This window comes from Ranitomeya imitator, chromosome 2 (genome assembly GCF_032444005.1).
Source record: "Ranitomeya imitator isolate aRanImi1 chromosome 2, aRanImi1.pri, whole genome shotgun sequence".
Lineage (NCBI taxonomy): Eukaryota > Metazoa > Chordata > Amphibia > Anura > Dendrobatidae > Ranitomeya > Ranitomeya imitator.
The window spans coordinates 596,371,799-596,378,621 of NC_091283.1; the positions used below are offsets into that span (position 1 = coordinate 596,371,799).

General features: G+C 45.8%; 1 long non-coding RNA gene across 1 annotated transcript; it reads right to left on the reverse strand.

Moving 5' to 3' along the window:
* Positions 1–362: 362 nt before the first annotated feature.
* On the reverse strand, positions 363–1,488 carry LOC138667617 (uncharacterized). The gene is made up of 3 exons (XR_011318861.1): positions 1,272–1,488; positions 719–875; positions 363–627 (listed from the first exon to the last, which is right to left on the reverse strand). It is a non-coding gene; the product is annotated as an uncharacterized lncRNA (long non-coding RNA).
* Positions 1,489–6,823: the final 5,335 nt, after the last annotated feature.

Here is a 6,823-nt window from a genome sequence, read left to right on the forward strand (position 1 = left end):
GGAGGTGTTGGCTGACGTGGAGGGGGTGCTTCAGATCCTTGTTGCGCATGCAGGCCTTGTAATCTCTGAGGCCGCAGAATATTTTCAGGTGACATCTGCCACTGTTCAATCATCTGCATCAGATTGTATGGGTTATTTGGGGGGGTGCATGCATCAATAAGGATCTGAAAACACCCTCTCAAACGCAGCCTCAACTCCCGCTCTATGGAGCGTAAATACTGTGCAAGGCTCCGTGTGAATCCCTCCTCCCCATCATCCTCTCGAACCCGGGCCAAATAGTTCATGACCCCAGCATCCACGTTTCTCCTGCTTTGGAGAAGCTCTCTCCTGCGTCGTGCATGCTGTGGTCTGACTGCAGCCTGTGGGGATCGGTCAAGGGCAACAGTTGGGCTGCTGCTATTTCCAGGGTCATCCTGGCTAGGTGCTGGTGCTGCTGCTGAAGATGAGAACTGTGGGGCCTCTGTGTTTTCTTCTGCTGCAGCTGGAGCTGGGTGGCCCGATGAGGAACATCCTGGAGGTATTGAGGGAGCAGCAGATGGACCAGCCACCTCTTCACCGTCTCCAACTGGGTCAATGACCTGTTCTGAGTCAGACCCTGTCTCCCTGTCAGTGAGGTTAGACTGAGTTCTGCAAAAGATAAATTTTGACATTTAATATGTTTTTTGGAATCATCTCTCCCCATTAAAAAATTAACCCAGTTTGAGATTTTGTAACTTACGGCCTGAGGTCCATGCTGGGGTTGAGAAACGTTAGGCGGTCAAAATAAATATATTTCTTCTTTTTTGGAGGTGCCCCTGCTCCACTTTTCTCCCGCTGCTGCCTCTCCCTCCTGTATTGGTCACGTATACTCCGCCACCTTGTTGTAACATCATCCACTGAAACAACAAAAATACACACATTGCTTAGACCATTATATGCAGAGTGCTCACACAAGGTGTAATGGAGGACACAGATTTACGGGTAGCATAGAAAGAGGCATTTGTGGCTCACATTAAGCAAGAAAATTAACTAAAAAAAAAAAATTATGAAGCAAGGCCACAAGGACAGCTACCCTCTATCCCAGAAAACACAATTACTGGAAAACAATGTTAGTAAGGGCACACCTGGTCAAAACCTTCATGAAATACATTTATCATGTCCAGCACCATGTCTATACTGCTGGGATTTCTAATACTTTCAGGATGAATTAATAAATTAAGGTTTAGCAATTCAAAGTAGTAAGGGCCTGCTGTTTACCAAGAACATTACACTGCAAACATGGGTGTACTTACTTATTTGTCGCTGGGCCGCACGTGGCTGCTGGTCATACTGTGGGAAGAGGGACCCACACACGCTCCTCCATGCTGCTTGTTTGACTGCCCTGTTGGCGTAGTTGGGGTCTCTTTGGTCCCATATTTCTGGCCTCTCCTGTATCAAAAAGATCAGCATGTCTACATTAATTATGCGGGCCATGCTGAATCTCTCACTCCGTGGAGGCGTGCAGCAGACTTCCGGGTTCACTGTCTGGCTTTTTCAGCTAATTTGCATGTCTCACCGGCCTGATTGAGGGCTTTGGCCAGTTCAGGACATCTGCCAGTGAGTAGCGTATTTCTCGCAAGACACACGCATGGTCCGTATGCATTCCGTATTATACGCTCTCCCATAGACTTGCATTGGCGCATTTTTTGCGCAATACGCTGACAAACGCTGCATGCTGCGATTTTGTACGGCCGTAGAACGACGTATATTACGGATCCGTAATATACGGCTGATAGGACGAGACCCATTGAGAATCATTGTGCCGTATTTTTTGCAAGTTTTACGGACGTAGTTTCTGCGCTCTTACGTCCGTAAAACTCGCAAGTGTGACGCCGGCCTAACAGATAAACACAGATCAAAACAGATACCAAGAGGAATGAGGGCCCTGCTCACAAGCTTACAAACTATGAGGAAAAGGGGAGACACGAGAGGTGGATGGTAACAATTGCTTTCGTTGTTCGGACCAGCCATAGTGTAAGGATCGGGTGTTCATATAAAGCTGCATGAACCAGTTTTAATATTAATCTTTATTTATAACAGTTAACAGCCTAAATATGTAACAGTACAGACACAGAGGGCTAATATGAGAACATGATGCGAGGAACCTGATTATGGTGTAAGATTTTTGAATGGGCAACACAGGGATAGTTAGGTTGATGTGTTGAGGCGGTAGGCCAGTCTGAACAAATGCGTTTTTAGGCCACGCTTAAAACTGTGGGGATTGGGGATTAATCATATTAACCTGGGTAGTGCATTCCAAAGAATTGGCGCAGCACGTGAAAAGTCTTGGAGACGGGAGTGGGAGGTTCTAATTATTGAGGATGTTATCCTCAGGTCATTAGCAGAATGGAGAGCAAGGGTAGGGTGGTAAACTGAGACCAGGGAGGAGATGTAGGGTGGTACTGAGCCATGGAGCGCTTTGTGGATGAGGGTAATAAGTTTGATTCTGGAGTGGATAGGTAACCAGTGTAATGACTTTCACAAGGTAGAGTCATCGGAATAACGGTTGGTGAGGAATATGATTCAGGCTGCAGCATTCAGGACAGATTGGAGAGGGGAGAGTTTGGTAAGCAGGAGGCCGATTACTAGAAAGTTACAATAGTCCAGACGAGAATGAATAAGAGAAACAGTAAGAGGTTTTGCAGAGTCGAAAGTAAGAAAAGGTCGAATTCTACAAATGTTTTTGAGGTGCAGATAACAAGAGCAAGCCAGTGATCGGATATGGGGGGGTGAATGAAAGCTCGGAATCAAGTATGGCCCCAAGGCAGCGGGCATGTTGCTTTGGAGTAATGGTGGACCCGCACACGGAGATAGCAATGTCAGTCAAAGGTAGGTTAGTAGAGGGAGAAAATACGAGGAGTTTAGTTTTTGACAGGTTCAGTTTCAGATAGAGGGAGGACATGATGTTAGAGACAGCGGTAAGACAATCATTGCTGTTTTCTAAAAAGGCAGGCGTGATATCAGGAGCAGACGTGTATAATTGGGTGTCATCAGCATAGAGATGGTACTGGAACCCATATCTACTGATTGTTTGTCCAATAGGGGCGGTATACAAAGAGTTTCTCCATTTTGCCCCATAGTCATCCATAATAGTATAATACAGCCTCATAGTCATATATACTGTAGTAGTATAATGCAGCCCCGTAGCAGTATAATGAAGCTCCATAACAGTATAATGCACCCTCATAGCGGTATAATGCACCTCCATAGGAGTATAATGCACCCATATAGGAGTATAATGCACTCCCACAGTGGTATAATGCACCCTATAGTATAATGCACCCACATAGGGGTATAATGCACCCCCATAGTGGTATAATGCACCCCATAGTATAATGCAGCCCCATAGTAGTGTAATGCACCCCATAATACAATGCACCCCCATAGTGGTATAATGCACCCCCATAGTGGTATAATGCACCACCTTAGTGGTATATTAAACCACCATTGGGGTATAATGCACCTCCACAGTGGTATAATGCACCCCCATAGTGGTATAATGCACCACCTTAGTGGTATATTAAACCACCATAGGGGTATAATGCAGCCCCATAGTAGTATAATGCGGCCCCATAGTAGTATAATGCACCCCATAGTATAATGCAGCCACATACTATAATACAGCCCCATAGTAGTATAATGCACTCTATAATATAATGCACCCCATAGTATAATGCAGCCCCAAAGTAGTATAATGCACCCCATATTATAATGCAACCCCATAATATAATGCAGCCCCATAGTAGTATAATGCACTCCCATAGTGGTATGCAGCCTCTTAGTATAATGCAACCCCATAGTAGCATACTGCACCCCATAATATAATGTAACCCCATAGTGGTATAATGCACCCCCATAGGGGTATAATGCAGCCCCATAGATGTATAATGCACCCCATAGTATAATGCAGCCCCATAGTAGTGTAATGCAGTCCCATAGTATAATGCAGCCCCATAGTGGAATAATGCAACCCAATTGGGGTATAATGCAGCTCTGTAGAGGTATAAAAAAAACCATAATATAATGCACCCCCATAAGGGTATAATGCAGCCCCATAGGGGTATAATGCACCCTCATCGTAGTAATAGTAGTATAAAGCACCCCATAGGGGTATAATTCCACCCATAGTAGTATAATGCACCTCATAGAGGTATAATGCACCACCATAGCGGTATAATGCAGCCCATAGTGCAGCTTTACAAATTAAATAAAAAAGCTTCTTCCTACCCTGCCAAGATCCAGCGGTGTCCTCCGCTCGATACATCTGAGGTATGGACCTTCACTCCGGTGTATGACTGTGATGTCATACACCGGCGACATGCCTGCTGACGTCAGCTGCCAGCCTGTTATTGGCTGGTGGCGGTTAACTGTTGCCGTGGGGGAGGAATCTCCCGCACAGCAACAAATTCTAAATGCCCGTGCATCTGAGGATGCATGGGCAGGTACTGAACCAACAGAATCCTGCCGCTGGGGCCTGCTGAGCAGAAGAGAGGAGGCCTGCTACGGGCTCCCTCTGCTCATCGGGCCCCATACACCAGTAAGGGCAGTAATGCCCTGATGGAGGCCCTGCATATAACATTGAAAAATGTTCTGCTATGGATGGTCAAACAAAACAAGCAGTCTAAAGGTCCAGTTAAGCTGGCCTTACATATATATACATACATTATTGTTAGCTGAACCTGCAAACTTCAGCAAGAACGGCTGACATCCAATGATATGGTAGCTTGTAGGAAAAGATGACTCACGGTTTGGGCTGTGCTAACCGAATTGAAGATCTTTGATCCAATATTATAACGAACCGGGTTTTGTTCCACAACGCACATCCACGCCGGACTGGAGTCTTTCTCAAGTACCGTTGGTTTCTACTTTTTTGAAAAATGCCAGTCCGGCATGGAAACTTATTGTGGAATAAAAAAGGCTTCTTTATATTTTTTGATCAAGGATCTTCAATTCGGTTAGCGAAGCCAAAACCGTGAATGATCTTTTCCTTCATGCATCTCGGTGGAGTTCATTCCCCAGCCATGAGGCAGCAGCAACCAACTGTTATTGTGCTTTCACAGGACGTGCGAGTACACAACTCGCTCAGATGAAAATGTTACCTGGAGATATTGTAACATTTTATAAAGGTATCATCATACCAGGGTTGGACTGGGACAGAAAAGCAGCCCTGCCACACAAACCCCACCAGCCCACATATTATAACACTCCCCACCCCCGATCAGTGAATGTTTGCTATACTTTGTTCTGCCCTTCAATACTCTCTTTAAGGAGATATTTGAAGAGCCGAATGTGAATGGCACGCCATTGGGTATGATCGACCACAGCTCCATTTACAGAGCTCCGGTTCTTGGGACGATGGTGGTCCCATCAATGGGATCACCAGCGATTGAAAACTTACCATCTATCAAGTACATAATACAGGGCAAGAGAAGTGGTATGGTGCAGTGTAAATGTACAGAATAATACAAACACTTAAAATTACACCAGTATAAAAGGACAGGAGAGGTATACACAGCATTCAACACTCCGCAATATATGCTAAAAACAATTACATACACAGCTTCACACTATATACTATGCTAAAGAATATAGTATGGAGATACGTATATAGTATATACTGTCGAGTTGTGCCAGTGTGTATACTGTAGTGTGAATTCCATACTATATACACCACACCATAAGATATAAACATCTCTACACCATATACTATATATACACAGATGAGGAGGCCGACACTCGGGTATACACAGATGAGGAGGCTGACACTGGGGTACATACATCACATGAGGTAGACACTGGGGTATTTACATCACTGGGGCAGACACCGAGGCATGTACATCATTGGGGCTGACACTGGGGTATGTACATCACTGGGGCTGACACTGAGGTATATACATCACTGGGGTCCAGACTGCCCCATACAGTAACAGATGCTCCATGTCTGGACTGACCCAAATCCTAATGAAGGAAAGATGAAAGGCGGGAACGCAGAGCAGATTCCATAGAGATGACGAGGATAGAGCAGAGAACAAACTCCACCCACAGAAAAACTTCCTTACCAGTGTCAGACATGGTGAAGCTCCTCCATGCACTTGCTATCACTTAATGGGCCTGTGACCAAAAACCGGGGCTGGAGGCCCACTTTACAGTTCAGTGCTGCAGCCCTGATACGTTTAGCGCTTGACCAACTGCTGCAGCCAGGGGCGGTAGAGCAGAGCGCGCTCTCTCCGCCCACAAAGAACGTCCTGACGTGTGAACGTCAGTGCGTTCTTAACCCCTGCTATGTGCGTTGCCAGTACTGACTGCTCTGTGCGCGCGCATGCCTGTAAAACAGCCGTGCCCGCAAATTTAAAGGGCTGGTGGCAGGAAAAAAAGGCCAGTGGCCGTATTAGCGGGCAAGCGGCTTGGTGAGCGGGTGCCGCCAGCTCGTGGTCCACAATGCATCGCGGCCCAGAGGGAACATGCCCGGTTGGGCAGACTGTCAATCCGGGCCTGAATCCTATTCTCTGGTGTACTCTATTTCTCTACACTGTTTATCTATGGACATGATAATCAGGTTTGTTGAATTCCATCTCCTTATTCCTTTCTTTGCAGGGCAGATAATCGGCTGTTAGAGGTGTGGAGAAGGTGCTTACACAACCATCTCAACTTAAAACACATGCACAGCCACCAGCTTTACACCGCTTCCAGGGCTTGATACAATACAGACTGCATACAGTACAAGTAAGATGGAGCTTCCTTAATCTAGAGAACAAAGTGTAATATTACATTACATGTTGTACAAGTAGAGAGCAGCGCAGTACAA